This window comes from Triturus cristatus, chromosome 8 (assembly GCF_964204655.1).
Source record: "Triturus cristatus chromosome 8, aTriCri1.1, whole genome shotgun sequence".
Lineage (NCBI taxonomy): Eukaryota > Metazoa > Chordata > Amphibia > Caudata > Salamandridae > Triturus > Triturus cristatus.
In genome coordinates this window covers 339,008,805-339,031,489 of record NC_140591.1, presented here as the reverse complement: position 1 = coordinate 339,031,489, position 22,685 = coordinate 339,008,805, and positions in this window count along the sequence as shown.

Below are 22,685 nucleotides of genomic sequence, written 5' to 3'. Positions count from 1 at the left end.
GACAGATGAAAGCAGCGCGCTTTCAGCCCTTCCCACGAATACCTAATTCTTCCGCTCCGATAGGGCTGCTCCGCTGTTCCTCCGACTCGGCTGGGCTTCGACAACTGGAGAGACGCTGTAATTGCTTCTCACTGGTATCCGGCGGGGAGCACAATCCGCCATATCCTCTCAGTCTTGGATTGTCAAGCACCTTCCTCTTGAGGAGGAGGTGCTTATATACAAGGGTGTTCCTAACTTCCTTTGGAGGCGGCCCATGGCATGCTGGGACATGTAGTATCCCGGGCCTTTCTTCCACCAGCTTCCTGGATGAGGGTTTTGTTGGTGTCTACCTAGTGCCTTCCTAGCGGTTGCCACTCGGGTGATCGCTACACGTACCAAGCTCCATCACCACACAAAAACTATCCGCCATATTGCTGAACTCGTAAATGATGCGCATTTCGTATCCAACGAGTTTGTGGTACCGCGTCCCACGTAACATCATATACACATGAAGTCTCCCCAGGTACTACTTTGGTATCCGATGGGTACGCAGTACCAAGCCACGCGTTACGTCATGTATGTATGGGGTCGCGCCTGCTGCGCATTGCGTATTCGACGGGTACACGCTGCCAGGCCGTGTGTTACGTCACAGACGTATAGTATCGCGCCGGGTACGCCATTTTAAAAAAAAAATTTTGTCTCAAAAGTATCTAAATAACTTAAAACAGTATATGAGAGCACATGAAAATGTACATTATTTTAAACATTTATATATTTCTAACTGTAATAAACTTATATTATGATAAATATATTTTGTCAAAATCGCGTCGGGTGCGGACTCCCTGCGCTCTCGGTGCCCGATTGCCATGTGACGTTAAAAAAAAGCATTTGATTGGTTCAGAACATTTCCCATTGTAACAGTTGTACGACCCCACCCATTTTACTCATTCTCTCTACAGCGTTTGATGAGAGACACCTCTTCTGCTTACAAAGCTTTTTTGAAAAGTGTTTTCCTGTATACACATATCTTATACTACACACAACATGCAACGATCATCTTAATCAATATTCATGCTCTGTACATTAGCTTTCCACGTGTGATTGCCATGCATCTCCAACGTTCCATCAAAAACAAATATGTGTTACACAATGCCCCTGGTGTGTGTGTCTGCACATTATTATGCTGCCTTTCGGCCTGAGTATTGCTGGCTCTAAGGAGCATCATCAGCCACGGGCAGACTGCACATCCTAGATCACATGCCATCTCATTAACGACAGTTTCCGCCCTCCCGACACATGCTACACTAATCTAAATTGCACACTCTGCGAGATCAAAACTACAAAAGAAACACACATAAGTGCACTTTCTGGCCAGGCAGGAACTGAACAACGCTCAAGTCCCCGGAATAATTATTCACACCCCTACACTGGCCTGGCGTACGCAAGCCCAGCCCTCTTTGTGTACGTATAATTAGGATAACCACGACGCCACACGTCCCTCTTCTTCATCATCTCCTTCATTCACAACAGTCTGGATTTCGACCAAAGCACTCTACAGAATCGGCTCTTTTGGAAATATCAGATATTTTTAAAATGATTGCCGATAAAGGCAGGAAAGCGGTTTCGATTCTTTTGGATTTGTCTGCTGCATTCGACACCATTTCCCACAATATTCTTTTGAAGTGTCTCGAATGCAGCGGCATCTCCGGTACCGTACTGGAATGGATTAAGTCGTTCCTTTCTAACCGTAGACAAGTACTTACACTGGGTACATTCCTTTCTACAGAACGTAACTTAACGACAGGGGTCCCTCAAGGGTCTTCTTTAAGCCCCTTATTGTTCAATGTATATATGACCCCACTCATCTCTTTGATTGGATCATTTGGGATAGAGGTCACCTCATACGCAGACGATACCCAGATGATCCTTTCAATAGATAATACTACCACTGATGCTGAGACTAATTTTAAAAGTTGTCTAACTGCTGTTCTCCGGTGGATGAGGAATAACCAGCTAAAATGCAACACGGACAAAACAGAAATCCTCCTGATAGGGAAAGATGTCCTTTTCCAGCCATCTAAATGGTGGCCTGAGGGTGCGACTCTTCCGCCAGATGTGGTAGAGGTTGCTAAGAACTTGGGGGTACAATTTGATGCCTCACTCTCTTTTTTACCTCATGCTAAAGCGGTAGCAGGGAAATGCTTTAGCCTTATCAAATCACTAAAAAAGTTCTTCAAATTTCTTCCATTGGCAGCAAGGAAATCTGTGGGAGTGGCTTGGATACTCTCACGCCTAGATTATTGCAATAGTCTCCTTGCAGGAGCTAATAAAGCCATTTTTTTTTTTTTTTTTTTTTTTGAAACTTTTATTGAACAATAAATCAATTACAAACATGGGCCTACAACCACCAGGGCCGGCCGCTAGATTCAGAAAGGATCATACAGATGTTAAGGCAGTAGTCGACTCCCGGGGTCCAGCCCCGTACATGGCTCCGGATAGTCCTAGGGAAGCAAGATACATAGGTTTAACATAAATAACAAATAAAAACAAAAGGCGAGGCATAAGGGCAAAAAATGTGGGTCAGGCTACATCCGGGGGATTCTACTTCAGACCTTCAAATAGCTATCAAGAGGAAGGAGTACTGATAGGTCGGGGGGGGGGTCACGGGAGAGGAACGTCTATATTCGGTTATTCCAAAGTCGCAAGGAACCATCAAGGGTCAGGGGGACAAAGCAATATCGGTGTCCACTAGGGGGGGAATACAGATACCCCCACGATACGCGTTCCATTGCCCCCAGATTCTACTCCATGCCCCCGGTTTACCACGAGCCACATACACAGTCTTCTCCCTGAACATGCACCAGTCCATGTTCTCCTTCCATACGGACACGGTGGGAGGCCGCTGGGAACCCCAAAGCTGCGCTATGTCTCTCTTGGCAATCATGTTCCCCAGGGCCGCCCACCGAGTCTGAGCCGCGTTATAATCATTGGGCTCCCACACATTCAGGACACAGCGACGCACCTCCGGCAGCAGCGCAACCCCGGTGACTTGTCCCATGACCACATGAACCAGGCGCCAGTATTCCGCCACCTCGCGACACTCCCAAAGGATATGGAGAAAGGTGGCACTGAGTCCACATCCCCGCTTACAGAGCCCGTCTTCAGAAAATCCCATCGAGACCAAACGGGGACCCGTCACATACACCCGGTGGAGAATCTTAAGCTGGACCAGGCGTAGACGGGCTGGAATGGCCACTTCCTTGGGGGACGACAGTGCGGACTGCCAGTCCTCGTCGTCCAGTTCCACCCCATCCCCCGTCCACGCCTCCCGGAGGCGCACCAAGAGGTCAGCCCGACTATTGATAAGTTTTTTATAAATTAAAGAGATAGTACTGTCGGGGACATGGCCATCGAGTATGCGGTCCTCGAGGGGCGAAGAAGCCGGGATCTTGGTCCCCTCCCCAAAAACAGAGAGCAGGGCATGCCGAATCTGGGCGTAGCGGAAGAACTCCCTTTCCGTAAGTTCGTATTCGCTCTGGAGCGCCGCGAATGTTTTAACCGCACCCTTAATCCATAAGTCTCCCACTCTACTAATACCAATCGTGTCCCAACGTTCAAACCCCTTCGTTGTCCAGAGGCTTCCCAGGCGGTCGGAGGCAAACAGAGGAGTAGCACATGTTAATCGCTCACTCCAGCCCATGGCTACATTGGCCGCCTTCCAGATCCGTACCGCAATCTTAGTAGGGCCCGTGAGGGTCCGTCCAGCCGAGCTGGAGTAAAGTGCCCTGTTATAGTTTCCGCCGGGAAGCAGGAATTTATCCATCTCATACGCCGGATTCAAGCCAGGCGCATACGTGGCATGGTTAATGGCCGATAGCTGTGAGGCCCAATAATACCTGCGAATGTCGGGAAGCGCGATGCCCCCGTCGTACCAGGGGAGAGTAAGCTTTGCCAGAGCGATACGCGCCCGCCCGTCCCACACCAGTCTCCTCTGCAGGCTCTCCACCTCCCGGAAGTAGGACACAGGAATGACATCGAAGGAGTTCTGAAGTGCATAGAGGAATCTGGGAAGGGACATCATTTTAAACAGCGCTGCCCGACCCAGCGGGGACAAGGGCAGCCTACACCACCGAGCCGTGTCCTCCCTCAAACGCCGAAGTGGAAGCAGGAGATTCTGCTCATAGCGAACCACCGGGTCCATCGAGACGTATATTCCCAAGTATTTAAAGCCGGACAGAGATAAGTGGATCGGAAGCCGAGGCGGCAAGAGAGGAGGGTCACCGGAGATAGGATAGACACAGGATTTAGACCAGTTGATCGTCAGACCCGAATTTCTCCCAAAGGAAGTCAGAACATCAAAGAGAACATCAAGCGACTGCCGCGGCGAGGTGAGATACAGGAGAATATCGTCCGCATACAACGAGACCCGATCCTCGAAGCCCGGGGCCCACCGGATCCCTCTGATCGAGGGCTCCCAGCGGAGCCAAGCAGCGAGCGGCTCCAAGGCAAGAGCAAAGAGCAGAGGGGACAACGGGCACCCCTGCCTCGTACCCCTACCGAGAGCGAAGGGCCGAGAGACCCGCCCATTAACCACCACCTGAGCCATGGGTCCCGTGTAAAGAAGCTTCACCCAGCCAAGAAATCCCTCCCCAAAGCCGAATTTGGTCAAGACAGCCCAGAGGAATGGCCACTCGATGGTGTCAAAGGCCATCGTGGCGTCTAAAGAAACCAGCACGGCTGGTTCGGAGAGGTACTCCGCCCTGGCGAGGGCGCCGTGAAGACGCCGCAAGTTAAGAGCGGTGTTACGGTGAGGGATGAAGCCGCATTGATCAGGATGAATCAAATCGCAGATGACGCTCAACAAACGATTGGCAAGGACTTTAGCCAGGATTTTAGGCTCTGCATTTAGCAGTGAAATAGGCCTGTAGGAGGCACAGCGGTCTCGTGGCTTACCGTCCTTGGGGATCACGACTATCGTAGCCAGACGCTGGTCGTCAGGAAGGGAGCCTGCCTCAAGGGACTCCTGAAACATACGACGGAGGAAGGGCGCGAGTTTATCTGGGCGCAACTTATATAATTCAATAGGCAGCCCGTTGGGACCCATCGCCTTGCCCGAACGAAGGGACCGAATCGCAGTTGCAATTTCATCTACAGACAAGGAGGCGTCCAGCTGCTCACGGTCTTCGACGGACAGGCCGGGCAAAGCAATATCCCTCAGCAGAAGGCAAGAGTCTTCTTCATCCCTATCAGTCACCGGGGAGTACACGGCCCGGAGGTGGTCAGCGAAACATTCCACAATCTCACCAGGCTCAGTCACACACACTCCATCCGAGACACGCAGCTCCGGGACCACACGATTCACTCTCTCCTTCTTATCCAGCCACGCAATCAACTTTCCCGCCTTGTCCCCGGCATCATACAATCGACCCTGCTGCTCCCTATACATCGTTTTGGCAGCGTCAGTGACAAGAGACCTGTATTCAAACTGTTTCAGGCTGAGGGCATGGAGCCCGTCCGGAGTGACACCCGTCTCCAAGGCCGACTCCAGCCCCGAGATGTCAGTCTCCAGCTTCACCACTGCCTCACTCTTGAGCTTCTTAGCCACCACTATCTGGGAGAGGGCGTGTCCGCGGATTACGGTTTTAAAGGCTTCCCACAGGGACATTGCGGACGACACCGACCCCTCATTTTCAAGGAAGTATTGGTCCATAGCCTTAACCAGGCTGTCGCGAGTCGTAGGGTCTCGCAGGTACCACGGGTTAATGGGAGCGATCCGCCCTGCAGACCGCGACTCGGTGTCAAAGAGCAGCCACAGCGGGGAATGATCGGAAATACCCCGCGCCAGGTGCCTAACCTCTCGAATCCGACCAGTCTGTGCCGCGGGCATAAGGAAATAGTCTAACCTAGAAAGACTCCCATGCGCCCCAGAGTGAAAGGTGTACTGACATTGGGTCGGATGCATTAATCTCCAACTATCCACCAGGCCGAAGGTCTCCTGCAGTCCACCAAGCCATGCCTGGGCAGCGGGGAGGGCCCTGGGTGGGTGACGATCCAGGTCACCCGAAACCACCGAATTAAAGTCCCCGCCCATAAGCAAAAGACCATCCGGAAGTTCAAGCAGCATTCGACCCAAGTCCGCGAAGGTGGAGTTCTGGAGGCCCGGGGGGACGTAAACTGAGACCAGGGAAAGGGGCTGCCCCTCCCACCTCCCAGTCAGACACACATAGCGCCCTCTGTCATCCGAGATTACCCTAGTGATATCCAACGGAAGTGAGGATCGCAGGAGAATGCCCGCCCCCCTGGAACCAGTTGTGAAACCAGAATGGGCCACGAGGCGGTATCCCCCCCTGTTCATTGCATGACAAACATTGCCAACCAGATGCGTCTCCTGGATAAACACCACATCAGGAGTCAGACGACGCAAATACTGCAGTACTACACCCCGTTTGATACGATCCCCCAACCCATTGACGTTCCATGACATCAGTCTCAACCCGTCCCCCCCCATCCCCTCCAATAGATCAAAGGCCCCCCAGTCAGTAGCACAGTTCCCGAATCTAGACAAAAATCAATACCTCGCCCTGCGAACAAAAAACACACAGCAAAACAACCCCTCCCTCCCCCCAACCCCCCCCCAAATCCAACTCCCCCCACCCTGCACCCCTGCGGGCCAGAAAATCCCCCCAACTTGCAGTGTGCCTGTCGCCCTACTAACCCCATTCTACGAAAAGACCCCGGAGGAGGAAAGGGACCCGTCCCCGCCCGCCCCCCACACAGGTCCTAGTGAGACTAAATGAACAAAAGAAGTAAAACCCAGCTGAACAATGCAAAATGGCAAAATCAAGGACCAAAAGTCACTCCAGAGGGGACCCGTCACCTTCGGCGCCTGCAGAGGGCCCGGGACGGCCACCTCTGTCCGGCAGCGAGTCCAGCCAGTCACTCACGGCCACAGGAGAGTCAAAAAAGGCAGTCCGATCCTCATGTTCCACTCGGAGTTTTGCAGGGTAGAGCATAGAGTACTTTAGGCCCAGTTCACGGAGACGACGCTTCACCCCCTGGAATCCCATCCGCTGTTTCTGGACAAGTTGGGTAAAGTCCGGATAAAAGTTAATGGATGAGTTCTCATGACGAACCGGGCCGTGGACCCGTGAGGCCTGCAGAATCGCATCCCGGTCTCTATAGTGGAACAGTTTGGCCACGATAGGCCTCGGGGGGGCCCCCGGCCGTGGCCGACCGCCCGGAACTCGATGGGCCCGCTCCACGGCAAAGAACTTACTTAGGCCTGCAGGGGCCAACTGTTGGAGGATGAGTTCCTCGACCAGGAGGTCAACCGGGCGGTTGTCGGAGGACTCCGGTACGCCTATGACACGGATGTTGTTGCGTCGGGCCCGTCCCTCGAAGTCCTCCAGCCGCCGGGCCATCTGATCGTTGACCGCCTTAATGTCACCAAGCGCGGCCTGCAGGTCCGACACATCCGCACCAAGGGTGGAGGTCCGCACATCGAGAGCCTGAACCCTCTCGTTAGTTTTGGAGAGATCTGCCCGAATTAAGGTGACATCGATTGCCACCGTGTCGATTTTACGGGCCAGGGCCTCGTATTGCGTGGCGATGGTTTCCCTGATGCCATCGATGGCGCCCATGATGTCCTGCAGGGAAAGCTCCGGAGAGACGGTCGTGCCACCACCGGCGGCATCCGGGGGGGGGGGCCGGTCGCTCCAGGGGACCCTCTGCCCTGAGTGTAGCGGTCCATGTTGTTGGCCTGGACCGGTCCCCCGCGGAGGGAGGCCTTAGTCTTACGCCCCTCGGGGCCCCCCTTGCCCCCCATGTGGTCACGGACACCGAAGGGGACCGCCGATCAAGAGTCGTAGGGGCACCGGCACCGCAGACCAGCGCCTCACCAGGGACCACAATATAGCAGCGCGGGGGGACCCAAGGCGATGGGCACACTAGTGGCAGGTGGAGACAAGGCCTCGCGCAGAGGCCAAGGAAACACCCCGCCACATCAAATGCGTGCGCAGGCCAGCCCCCTGAAGTCCGAAAGTGAAACCGAAAGTGGTAGAGCGGCCACTGGCACCGCACTGCAGCCGCTGTTGTTCAATTACGACACGGCTCCACGGTTCACCTTCGCCCCGGGCACCTCCATCGGGTGGGTCCCAAAAGTTCGAACAACGACAACTCAGGATTCCCAGGTCCGATTCGGGTTCTGAAAAGAGATACGTGCTCAGCCGGTCTTCATCTGCCAGATTCCATAAACCACATCAGGATATTCTCAGGATAAATTCCGAGGAGCAGCAAGGGTCCGGGGAGCCCTGTGCTCACGCGACCATCTTGGATGCGCGCTAGGCTCCTCCCCCCTAATAAAGCCATTTTAAAGACGTTACAGGTGGTGCAGTATGCAGCAGCGCGGCTAGTGCTTAAACTTCCACGAAGATCTTCAGCCTCAGCAGCTCTAAATAGTCTGCATTGGCTCCCAGTGCACAAGAGAATTCTTTTCAAGATTCTCCTGATCACTTACAGAGCCGAGCTCAACGTGGGACCCAAATATCTGGCAGCACGCTTTTCTCCATAAACCACAATAAGACTTCTTAGGTCTTCCTCAGCAAACTTGCTTAAACCCCCCACCTTTAGATACAAATCAAAAGGAGGTAAGACCGTGGCTTATCTGGGTGCCAAAGCCTGGAATCTGCTTCCATCTCATCTTAGGCTATGCAACTCAGAAACCTTATTCAGGAAGGCCTTAAAAACCTGGGTCTTTAGTGTTTCTGATGAATCTTGTCTTGCTCTTATCTAGTCCCTTTATGGCTCTTTCTCACCTCCGATCCAGCGCCAGGATACTCCTTGCGGAGTGACAGTTGCGCTTTATAAATACCAAATCAAATCAAATCAAATCATATCTTCCACACTACCTCAAATGATTTGCCGCATCCACCTCGCATATCACAATGCGCAATAAAAAAAAGAAATGGATCCATGAGGTGTACTCCATCCTGGCAATTAACACGGGCTCTAAATTATGAGTCCTACTGCCCATTGTCTACGAAAGGGATCCATGAGGTGTACACTCTCCTGCAATCAACACTCCATCTGAATTGTGAGCACTGCTGCCCGTAGTGTTTGCTCACACAACAATGACAGCAGGTAAGCAGAGCGGCCTGGGTGCACAGGGCCTCCAATTGAGCGCGCTGCGGTGAGAGGGGTGGGGTGCTTCAGTCTAGCTGCGCAGGTCCGAACAAACGATATTGCCATGTGTTATGATGTGATCTTTGACCTCATTCAGTCACATCTCTGTCTCATTTTAAAGACCTGCTGGACTGTACTGTAAGCCTGAGCCAGCGGCCAGCGCTGCCCTACAGACACCTCTTCAGCGTGGTGCTGCGGGAGGGATGGGATGCATCAGCCAGACTGCGCATGTGCGAATAAGCGATATTGCCATGTGTTATGATGTGATCTTTGACCTCATTCAGTCACATCTCTGTCTCATTTTAAAGACCTGCTATACCATAAGGTAGGCCTGAACCTACGGGCAGCGCTTCTCTACAGACACCTGTTGAGGGCGGTTCTGCGAGAGGGGTGGGGTGCATCACCCTGAGTGCGCACGTGCGAAAAAGCGATGTTGCTGTGCGGAATGATGTGATCTCTCACCTCATTCAGTCATATCGGTCTAATCTTAAGGACCTGCTGGACCGTACTGTAAGCCTGAGCCAGCGGGCAGCGCTGCCCTACAGACACGTGGCGTTGGCTTTTAGGACACTGTAGTGAGCTCCTTACTAAGTGTACATGCACACAGACTCCCGCAACTGCATTACACGCGCACATTATGCTTCTAGCATGCGCTCTGTTCCTTTGTATGTGAACGTTGGCATAACATATTATTATTTAACCTTGTGTATTCTCGTGCACTCCAACTCCTCTTTGAACCACGATTACCACTAACAGTTGGTAGATCGTACTTCAAAAATGAAGGATGCACTCAACTCCTATTTTCTATCAAGCTTGAAATAAACCTTCATTTACCTCCAGACGTTTCCACCATTAAATTATTTCTCCCTTTTCAGACATTCTATTGATTGCCACAAGAAGGGCAGAGCGGGAGATGACCCCGCAATGATGCCCTGGCATTCTGACACCCTCCATCGTGGTATCAAGACACCGTCCCTGACCGGAGACCTAGTCTATCGTACAAACATGCCCCGGACTAGGAGCTTGCACCAACACGTCATGGGACACACTAGTGGTGGCAGGTGAGCAGTGAAGCCTCGGTGTGCAAGACCTACAATTGAGCACAGTGCCAGGGAAGGGGTTGGGGTGCAGCACCCTGGGTGCACAGGTGCATGCAAGCGATTTTCCCGTAGCTAATAATGTAGGACTATATTATCAAACAACGGCGATAACATTATCACCACTTTAGCGACAGGAAACTGCCGCTAAAGCGACGATAAGGGGTTGATAATATGCCCTTGTAAATTCCCATAGAAGCCCAGGTTCACACCAGAACCTGGGCTTCTAAGGGAATTCACAAGGGCATATTATCAACCCCTTATCGCCACTTTAGCGGCAGTTTCCTGCCGCTAAAGCGGCGATAATGTTATCACCCTTCCTTCATAATATGGCCCATAATCTCTGACCTCATGTATTTAATTTTAAGGACTTGCTGAACCACACTCTTTCTCGCAGACCCCAGCGTCCTGGACAAACGGGTGACGGAGGATAAACACTAAGGGCTGGGTGCAATAGGCTGACGCTCTATCTCCTCCTCCCTCTCTTCTTTTGACTCTCCCTTCCCTTCTCCCTTCCATTCACTCCCCCTCCCTTCCATTCTCACTATAGTCCTTTCATTCGGACTACCTTTCTTTACCTCTTCCACATAGCACACATACTTATGTTTCATTTTTGTCTTGCAGGTTTCCTACGCAGCTTCCACTGGAGTCCAACCCACGTTTTTTTTTATTATACTGTTCTATTAAAGTTACATATCTATTTATTTCTGTTTTAATAAAGGTTACTTATTTTTTCAAATATATAACTGAGTGTATAGGTCTACTTTTTCTGACGTCTATTGTTTATTGTGAAAATCATCTGTTTATAGGAGATTTAAGGACAACATTATTTAATATTAGAGTGCACTTACCAAACATAATCTAACTGACTATTAGACAAATGAAGCCTGGGTAATTGTACAACTGCAAGAGTTCTATGAGTGTATCACTTTATAACATCATAAGTACTAACCGTGTGATTACAGAACAAATAAGGCATTGCCTAGGACCACCAAGGCTTCAGGGACTGCCGAGGCCCACCCTGCATATTTAAATAAAGACCCGGAGTGTGGCAATCCCCGGACTTTAGTTGACCTCGAACCCCCCAAACAATTAGTAAACAATACCCTGGAAGGTGGCGCTCCCCTAGGCTGCAAAACGTCTCTGTGCCCTTCCGGGCCTAATTTACATGTGACATTGAGATCCCCAGTCCTACAGAGACCCCGCAATCTAATAATTGTCTTGGCCACAGAACATTACCGACCCAGCAGGGGCCTCATTTAAAAGAACGGGTGAGACTCCGCTTTTTTTTTTCTCTTTTCTTTCCATTTTTACCATCCGCATCCCCTCTATTACAGCGATACGAGGTTTTCATCCTCTCGCTTCAAGTAGTCGAACAAGTATTTGCTATCACAGGGTGGAAGCCATGCACCACCCTCTAATATCAGACACAAATGTCCAGCGAATGCACACCCCGGAACATTGTACGAGCTTCGCCTGAGAAGTCGCCCTCCCTACTACCATGATGCATTTGTTAGTATAAACACATACTAACACTACTTACACAAGTGTAGTACAGCGACCAGAATGTAGTGAAGAAGCAGAGGAAGCACAAAATCTAAAAATATAAATCCTACCTGAAGATAACAGCTCAATGAGCCGACGGCCCTGGCATGAGTAGGAACAGCTACACAAACAAAACGGGTCTTTAGCACAATGCAAGCAATTTTGAAATATTGCTGAGTGGTGCCTTCTTTTTGCCTTCTCCCACTCGTCGCCAAATTTATGTAGTGAAGAGGCAGACAGCAGTGAATCCAATAAGTAGATTTATTACAAGAAAACAAGACACCTGAAACAACCACCAACAGGAGCAGACAGCAAAGCAACCGTCTAATCCAGCACCGTGTACAAACTCCGCAAGGTTCCCCTCATGACAGCCCTACATTCTAACATTACATAGTGAGGGCCATATTATCAAGGAACGGCGTTAAAATTATCGCCGCTTTAGCGGCAGGAAACTTCCGCTAAAACGGCGATAATGGGCTTGATAATATGCCGTAGAGAATTCCAATAGAAGCCCATGTTCTTGGGTTAACATGGGCTTCTATTGGAATTCTCTACAGCATATTATCAAGCCCATTATCGCCGTTTAAAGCGGCGATAATTTTAACGCCGTTCCTTGATAATATGCCCCTTAGATTCTAGTAGAATTACATACTAACATTCTACTATGACTTACAATGGAATACTACACAGAGCACATAACTTTACAGCAATGAGCTCATAGTTTTATCCACGAGTCTTGACACCGGTAGGGGGAAGACTTTCGCTTCCCACTCCCTATATTGTATAAACGTAAACTAACACTTCTTCTACAAGTATGCTACAGCGCCCAGAGCACATCACTTTACAGCAATGAGCTCACAATTTAGGCTCACGGTTTAATCCCCGATTCTTCACACCAGTAGGGATGAGTAGTTCGCTTCCCACTCCCTATATACTATAAACGCATACTAACACTACTTACACACTTATACTACAGCGGCTAGTATCCTACACCGCCCAGAGCCCATCACTTTACAGCAATCAGCTTGGTTTCATACCCAAGTCTTCACACCGTTAGGCGTAACTACTTCGCTTCCCGCTTCCGGTATACTATCGACACACAGTAGCGGTCAGTAGTTCGCTTCCCACTCCCTATATGGTATAAACGCCTACTAACACTACTTGCACACGTATGCTACAAACACCAGACCACATCACTTTACAGCAATGACCTCACGGTTTAGACTCTCGGTTTCATACCCGAGTGTAGCACCATATCATATCACCACCATGCCACTCTGAGCAACACCACACTTTCAGACCGTTAACAGTGATAACTACCTACTGGCGACCGTCAGTAGGTAATCTAGAACAAATTACAACAGTTCCTAGATTCTTTTAGCTTTAAAAAATTCTCTCTATTACTGTCTTTATACTTTTCCATATAAATAGTTTTTATAATATTCAAGTACACATCGAAGTCAGAAATGCAACATATTCTATCAACACACTTTCTAGAACATTCTACAACACGTGGAGGTTAAAAGTTCATCAATTTTTTTAAACCTAACGATATTTTTTTGCAACATTTTCTCGAACATTTAACGCCACGTGCAGGTTAAAAGTTCACAATTGTTTTAAGTTCGAACAGTGCCTTCCAAATGCAAGTAGCAGGTGTGGTTGAGTTGAGCAAATTTTATCCTATAAGGTGTACGAGCAAAATGCTTTTTCTTAACCAATCACAAACATACTTTTCCACAAAACGAATGTGCACCCTACTTTTAAAAAACAATGCTTTTCATCTCCCAATCAGGTACAGTTTTGTATGCGAAAAGAAACTAGTTCCCCATTTTTAAACATATCTCTTATTCTACGAAGGAACTGCATGAGCTACAAGACATCTTTCCATACCCTCCAGCCATACCTTCAAAATGCTAGTGTGGATCGTAGGACATAGCTATGTTTTCAGGTGCAAGAGGTATGCAGAACAGAGACGTATTGACTTAGACCTAGGTTTACAAAATGTGGACATTAAATGGTTTGGACAGAGAGGATTGAAGTGGCACCAATTGTTGCCTTTGGTTAAAACCTGTTTGCATCTCCAACACCCTGACCTTATGATTGTGCACTGTGGTGGAAACAACCTAGGCACATTGACTGGGGTAGATTTGGAAATGCTTATGAAGAACACCTTTGGAAAATTGATGTTACTTTTGCTTCAAACTGTCTTTGTATATTCCAATATATGCCAAAGACAGAAGTGGAAATGGTCCAAACTATTTTGTCCTCAGATTGAAAAATCTCGGAAAAAAGTCAACAAAGCTGTCTCTGCATACCTCAGAGACCACAAAATGGGGTCCATATACAACAACAACAACATACGTTTTGATATGGCGGATATATACAGAAGTGATGGAGTACACTTCACAGATCAGGGAAACCAAGTTCTCCTGAATAACTGGAAGCTGTGCATCCGCACTTATATGTAGCTCCAACTAATGAACACAAGGGCTCTTTTTAGAGCCACCCTATAACTTACAACTTAGGCCCCCTATTTTAGAGCCATATAACGCCAACTCCCGCACCCTCACCAAAATGTATTCTCCACACAGCTCTTGCGCAGCGGCCAGACCATCTCACTTTGCAGCACAGACCTCTCGCTTCGATCCCCAGCTCTACTCACCCATAGGGGTGAGTAGTTTGCGCTCTACAAATACCATATTGATTTACCTTTGCACTCCCTATACAACACCACCTAAGGACCATACACAAGCTACAATGTTCTAAACAAAAGTTCATCCAAGTACCTATAACTACATGCTGACACTACTTGCACAGATGTGGCACAGCGGCCAGAGCACATGACTTCACAGCATATGACACACAGTTTGGGCTCACGCTTTAATCCCCAACTCTGGCAGCAGCTCAGCTTAGCAACATGAGACTCTAGTCTAGACAATACCTCACATATATTCTGTACCCCAGGGCTTTCATACCAGTACGGGTGAGTAGTTCATCCTAGTAGTTATAAACACATCCGGACACTACTTCCACAACTGTAGTGCAGCGGCCACGGGACATGACTTCACAGCATAATGTAACAACAAGATGAGGGACAATTGGGCTTTTTTCAGGTCCAGCATACGTGCCCAGGGCAATGTGTATAAAGATGGGTATGCAGTTCCTAAGGGTGAGGAGACATATAAGGTCAGCGAGTACGAGGTTCGATATGTAGGTTCAATAAGTGAATCCTATTATTCAAAGTGAGAGGGGGAGGCTCCTCTACGGAACTGGAGCCCTCACACACCCAGCAAGCTAGGTGTCATGCTTCATCATCTGGGCTTGCTCCTCATCGGGCCGGCGCTGCAATGCTTGACGGGCTCCCATAAATGGGGCTCTTTGTCGGAGATCTTTTGTCCCTGCCATTTGGTGCAGTGGAGGTGAGGGGCCCAGTAGTGTAGATGTAGTGTAAGTGAGTTCCTTGAATTGTATTTATTCTGGTAGATAAATTGCCTGATTAAAAGTCAATAGAGTGGCGTAAAGCTAGGGGTTAAGTGCCTAGATGCCTACGTCCTACTCTCATTCGATTGTATTGATTTACCTTCGCACTCCCTATACAACACCACCTAAGCACCAAACACAAGCTACAATGTTCTAAACAAAAGTTCATCCAAGTACCTATAACTACATCCTGACACTACTTGCACAGATGTGGCACAGCGGCCAGAGCACATGACTTCACAGCATATGACACACAGTTTGGGCTCACGCTTTAATCCCCGACTCCGGCAGCAGCTCAGCTTAGCAACATGAGACTCTAGACATTACCTCACATATATTCCGTACCCGAGGACTTTCATACCAGTACGGGTCAGTAGTTCATCCTAGTAGTTATAAACACATCCGGACACTACTTCCACAACTGTAGTGCAGCAGCCACGGCACATGACTTCACAGAAAAAGACACACAATTTGGGCTCACGCTTTAATACCCGAGTTCCGCACCAGCTCACCTTACCCGCATCAGACTCTACCCAATACCTCACTTAATTTCCATAGCCCACCACTTACACACTGGTAGGGGTAAATACTTCGCTTCGCACCCCCTCTATAGCACACCCTAAATACCCCACAGAGGTTACAGTGCTCCTACCGTCCTATTTACCCCTTCCCCCCCTTTTTTCCCCCTTTTTTCACCTTACTCGCTTCAACGGAATCACAAAATGGCAGCCAGCCCTTCCTTGTTGCAACCGCTCGCACCGCTCGCAGCCAATCAGCAACAAGCTCGTGCTCGTAACGCCTCAGCCAATCAGTAAATTTCGATACTTCTCAAAAAGTTCTGAACGAATTTACACCAAATAAACAAGAGCGTGCTTTCTAGACCAAGACCCTTCTCCCTGCCAAATGTGGGGTAATTCCGTTCACCCGTCTGACCTGTAGCCTTGTCTAAAGTTTCCTATGGTAATTAACATGGAGAAAACATGTTTTGGGACCCCCCCTTTTTTCTTGGCCCCCCCTTGACGAATCCCCCCCAAACTTTCAACAAAGGAGCAGATCTCAACAAAGAATTAGTTTTGAAAATTTCGCAAAGATTCGTCAATCGGCGCCAAAGTTATTGGGACTAGAATGTTGCCATTTTCATATGGTAACTAGGTCCTAACTATAACTACCTACTGGAGACCGCCAGTAGGTAATATATATATATTATATATATATATATATATATATATATATATATATATATATATATATATATATATATATATATATATAATCTACTGGCGGTCGCCAGTAGATAGTTATAGTTACAACCTAGTTTCCATAGGAAATCTCAAAATTCTATTTTGAATAACTTTGGTGCCGGTTGACGAATCCTCGCGAAATTTTCAAAACTAATGGGGCGCTCCGTTCAGCTCCTACCCTGAAAGTCTCGGGGTGATTCGTCAAGCGGGGGCCGAGAAAAAGGGGGGGTCCCAAAACACGTTTTCCCCATGCATTTTTCCATAGGACCTTTAGTCGCAGCTACAGCCCGAACGGCTGAACAGAATTACGTGAAATTTGGCAGAGAGGTAGCCATAAGGTAAAGGAAGTGCCTTTTGCAGGTCTGGTGTAAATCTGTTCAGTATTTCCTGAGAAAATAGCATTTAAAAGCATATCAATATCTATACGTGCGCACCGTGCGCGCACTGTGCGCGCACCCTGCCGTGCGCGAGCGCAATTCTGATTGGTTGTTAGATGTCGGTAAACATTCGAATCGGTCGAAACCAGGAAGTGTCGGCCGCCATTTTGTCTCTCGCAGTCTGAGGGGGTGAAAAAAAAGGTGGAGAACTTGAAAAGGGGGCAGAGTGGACAGTTCCTGACCCCCTAGCCTTGGTCAGGGGGTCACAGAAGGACCCCCAAGGGCGAAAAAATTATTATTATTTTTTTTTTTTAAATCGCGAGTTGCGCGCGGTGAAAAACCTGAAAAAAAAATTTTTATAAATACATAACTTAGCATTTAAAAAACCGTACAAATTCACTGAAAAAACCATAGGTTTCACACACGTTATAGTTACGAATTAGCATTTAAAAAACCTTGCAAATTCACTTAAAAAACCATAGGTTTCACACATGTTATAGTTAGCTGGACATTTCACTCGTAAAAAACCAATGAAATTCCCCCGTTATAGTTAGTGCAGGCAACTATAACTCATGCGACCGCAATCCTCTGCTGATGACGTCAGATATTACATCACTGATGACATATGTGTCTTTATGAAAAATAAATATTTGTAATATACGTATAGCTAAAGATTAATGGAAGAAGACATGGGTAAATAAGTGTCTAAATACAGTGATGTAATATCTGAGGTGAGATTCTTCTCCGGGTCGCGGACATATAGTAGCGTATCGTCTGCGTATGTAGAAATACAGATCCTATAGGAGGGGAAGTTAATACCCTCAAATTTGTGATGCTCTCATTGCGCACGCCAGCGGTTCCGCCACCAGGGCATATAAGAAGGGGGAGAGGAGGCATCCCTGCCGGGTCCCCCTAGAGACTTCAAAGACTTCCGTGACTCTGTCTCCCATACGCAACCTGGCAGTAGGTCGGAAATATAGTGCACCCACCATCTGCAGAAAGGGCTCTCCCAGCCCGAGTTTCCTCAAGACTTTCACCATGAAGGGCCATTCCACGGAGTCGAACGCCTTCTCCATGTCCAGGAACATAGCTAAAGCCTTACATCCCGGATGCACATGCTGCATGGCCCCGAGGACTGTGCGAATATTGTATGTAAGGTTCCTGGATGGGATAAAGCCCGCCTGCTCCGGGGCCACGAGCTCCGGCACCAGCAACGCCAGTCGCGTAGCAAGGACCTTTGCATACAACTTGGCATCCACATTTAGCAGGGAAAGCGGCCTGTAGGAGCCGCACAGGTTCGTGGGTCTCCCGGGCTTCAAAATGGTAACTAACAGAGCCTCTCGCATCGTATCAGGCATGCAACCCTCCTGGCATATATCATCAAATAGGGTCATGAGGTGTGGGAGAAGTTTATCTTGGAATGCCTTGTAAAAGGCCACCGTCAGCCCATCCGTTCCCGGAGCAGTGCCCGCCCTCATGCCCCCTAGAGCCTCTAGGATCTCGTCCTTCTGAAAAGGCAATGCCAGAAATTCCCTCTGTGAATTAGACAAAAAGGGCATTTTTATATAACTGAGGTAGTCATCTATTTCCTCTTCCATATGAGAGGACTTAGATTTATAAAGTCCAGCGTAATAGTCCCTGAATTCTTCTACAATCCCGGTCTCATCGGTAATCACCTCCCCGGAATCAGTCACAAGTTTGTCAATAACCAGGGGCCGCCTAGCGTTACGGAGTATCCCCGCTAGTAGGGAGCCCGGACGATCGCTCTCCCCGTACGTACGAGCCGTGGCGTACTTGCCCATATGCTGCACTTCCCGGTCCGCCTCGCCATTGTATTCCGTGACCAGTTTCTGGATCTGCGCCGCTACCCCGGGGTCCGCTGACATCCCGTGGCGCTCCTCCAATTGTACAAGCTGCGTCTCAAGTGCCCCCATGTGTTTCCTTATGAATTTAAGAACACCGGAGTGCTTGGCCATAGCCACGCCGCGAATATAGGCTTTAAACGAGTCCCACACCGTATAAAAGCTCTGAACAGATCCTAAGTTAGTCGCAAAGAAAGAGTCTATGTCATCCGCTAATTCCCCCCGAAACACCTCGTCTAACAGAGAGTAGGGCGGCAGCCTCCACGTGAACGGCGGAATTCGTTTGACCGGTGAAGCCAGCACCATAAGAAGGGGGGAGTGGTCCGACAGAGTACGCGGTAAGACCTCGCACCCCCTGATCACCGCCAGCAGCGTCCGCGATGCCAGCCAATGGTCGATTCTGGTATGCACATCGTGATATGCAGAGTAATGCATATATCCCCCCTTTCTCGGGCACCTGTGCCTCCAGACATCAATCATGTCAAGCCTAGTTAGTTCCGCCTGCATGCACAAGGCAGCCGCCGCCGGGCGGCGAACCCACCCCGAGGAGCGATCTAAGTTCGAGTTGAATGTGAAATTAAAGTCCCCGCCCCATATCATGTCGGCGTGTACGTATTGCCCGCACTGTGCAGCAAGCGCGGTGTAGAACTCTGGGGTATCGTGATTGGGGCCATAAACGTTTACTACAATTAGGTCATGACCTTTCCCGGCACACCGAGCGATTAAGTAGCGCCCGTCCGGGTCTGCAGCCAGCGTCTTTAGTGTCAATTTTGATCGTGGGTTTACCCATGTGATCACCCCTCTGGAGTGCGAGGTAAAGCCCGCCGCCACACTATTACCCAACAGCCCTTTAGCTGATAACAGTTTACTAGAAAGTGGGAGGTGGGACTCTTGTATTAGCGCCAGGTCAATGTGATGTCTATGAAAATAATTCAACACTTTTCGCAGTTTGCGGAAATCATTCAATCCTCTGACGTTCCATGTCAGCGCTCTAAGGGTCACATCACCGCAGTCTCCCTTCAACACTCCGAGGTCAGGCATCCCTACAGACACACATCATAACTTCTGCAGCAAAAGGCCCAGCGAGGCGCTCCGCCCACCAGTCACCACCGGAAAGCATAGTTCGGAAATGAAATAATAGGACAAAAGAGGTGTCTTTCAACATATTGTGCGCGTCCCAGTCCCCTGCCCCAAAACAACCCCCTAACTGCCCATCCCCCCTCCCACAGCTGACCGCCCCCAACCTGGCCAGACAGGACCCATCCCAACCCCCCTCCCCTCATCGCAAAAAACACTTAATACCTTCCCCAAGTCTGCCCCCATGGGGGGCCACACAAGCAAACAGCGCTGGGGCAGAGGCCGCCGGTCTTCGGAAACCCCCAATCGTTCAAACGGCCAACATGAAGACGTGTCCCCGCACCAGTACCCTCACTTATCAGTACAGCTGGAGCTAGCGCAATCCCACTCCCAAGAGGTCTAGGGGTAATCCACCACTCTCCCATTGGGATCAAAGTGCCCCGTCGAGCAAGACCGGCCTGTCTGCCTAAGGGAGCCCCTGTATAAGCATCTAGTTCGGGATACAGATAGTTCAGAAACTGGCTATCACAGCTAATGTCAGGGATCAACCTATTGGGGCCTCCTCAGTGATACAGTCTATGAGGGCAATACTGACAGCGGCCAACTAATGCAAATTAACCCCCCGCCCCCTGAGTCCTGGGTCATAGTGTTAGGGCACCCTCCACACTCCAGAAAGGTCTCACCCAGCGTCGTCCGCGGGGTCCTCGGGCGCTGTCGCCGTCTCCTTCGCCACAGCTCAGTTCCAGGAGTCAAGCCACTGCCAGGGTAGCGGCTGGCCCCGCGACCAGTCCGCAGGCCCAGACCGAGATCCGCCACCTGTCGTCTAATCCTGATCCTCCAGCACGGAGGCTTCCGTGCACGCGTCAGTGCGGCCCCGCGGGCCACCTCGCAGACCCTTGGTCCATTCCTTCAGGGATCGTTGCAGTTCTCTCGGGTCCGTGAAGAAGTGCGAGTGACCCTGCCTGTTGATCCGAAGTCTCGCCGGGTATAGCATTGCATAGTCCAGACCCAGGTCACGTAGTTGCTTCTTGTAGGGTGCGAATTGCCTCCGTTCCTCCTGGACCTTCGCCGTGAAATCTGGGTAAATAGCGATATCCATTCCTTCAAATTGGAGCTTCCCTTTTTCTCTTGCCACCCGCAGGGCTGTGTCCCGGTCCCTATAGTTCAGCAGCTTTGCTATAATGGGTCTCGCAGGCGCTCCAGGCTTGGGGCGAGGGCCCAGCGAACGATGGGCTCTCTCGACTACGAACATAGGGGAGAACACGTCCTCTCCCAGCAGGGTGTGCAACAGTTTTTCCACGAAGGGTTCCATCCGTCCAGTGTGCGTCGACTCAGCCACCCCAGTTATGCGGATATTCGACCTCCTCGAACGGGCCGCTAAGTCCTCCGACTTATCCTGAATGACCTGCAGAAGCTTGCTGAAGTGTTTGCGGTCTGAGTCCCATACCGTCTGCGCCTCCTCCACCTGCGTTATTCTCTTCTCGGACATATCTAGCTGTTCCGCATTCTTGTCCACCCTCTCCGACATGCGGTCCATGCAATAGGAGAGCGCATCAATCTTGGTGCCTATCGCTGCCAGGCTTCCCTGCAGTCCCTTTTCCATCGTTGCCAACATTTCTTTGATGTCAGCACACATAGTGCTCTCCGGAGCAGCTCCGCCGGGTGGCGGCTCCGGAACCGCAGCATCAGGCCCCTTTGTCTTGCGAGGGTCAAAAGTTAACCCCGGCTCCGGTCCGGGAGCTCGCTCGACGGGCAACTCCAGCAAGGCCGGCCTGGGGGCACCTCGTCCCTCCCCACCGAAGTGCGAACAGCTGGGCTCTCCGAAGTGGCTGGGCCGCAGGACCACAAGACCCCCCGGCTCCGAATCACGGGTACTTTCCCAGTTCTCCGCCCGGGCCCTACCTCGAGTCAGTCCGCAGGATTTCCACCAATTCTCCACTCCTGGAGAGCCACAATCACCGCCACAGCAGGACGCTCCACGTTCCTCCACGTCGTTCGCCGCGGTCCGGCACTGGGAGGGCGCCCCGGGGGAGTCAATAGGGCACAGGCAACATCAAGGCTTCCACACGTGGGGCTGGCGGCAGAAGCGGATCCCAGGCCAGACAAACCATCCGCAAATCCCCCTGAGACTCGCAGCAAGACCGCTACTAGGATCGTTGTGGCCTGTCCTCCAGGTGCCCACCGCAGGTCACAGCTCTGCACGGCCGCCTCCCGCACAATCGCGATGAGGGAGACGGGCCCACGCCAAAGCTGAAGTAGCGGGGAAAAGCGCTCCTGTCAAGGTGACTCCCTCGATGATCAAGAGGAGCACACGGCGGAGTCCAAGGAAGAAGGACGCGGCCCGCGTCTAGTCTCGGCTGCGGCAGGGGGGGGGGAGGGGCGCCTCCGGCCAACATCCTCCAGCGGCCGCTCCGCCGCCCGATATCAACCTTCCACCAGTCCCCCCGATTCTGGATGTGGCTGTCGGGAGGCGTCCCCCTCCTACACAGTACTCCGCTGGTCTCTGATCACTGATGTGTCCAACAGCTCGGGGGCTCCGCTCGCGCTGGTCCGTCACCGTCAGGCAGTGCGAGGCCCAGCCCAGCCAGTGAGGGGGGAGTCTCCGCGTTGCCCGGTCCTCACCCCCTTTACCGTCCGCCGCTCCGCTACGCTGGCCCTCCGCTTCGGGGCCAATTGTCGCAGCCGACCGGGCTCGTCTCCACAAGGCTAGCCGCACGTCGAGTGACGCATGCCAGGGAGGACCTCAGGATAGGACGGGGACGGCGGCCTAGCCAGCCAGTCAAAGCGCCGCTCGCAGTTTCAATATCCCCCGGGTCCGCTGATCGCCGCTGAAGTTCCCAGACGGGG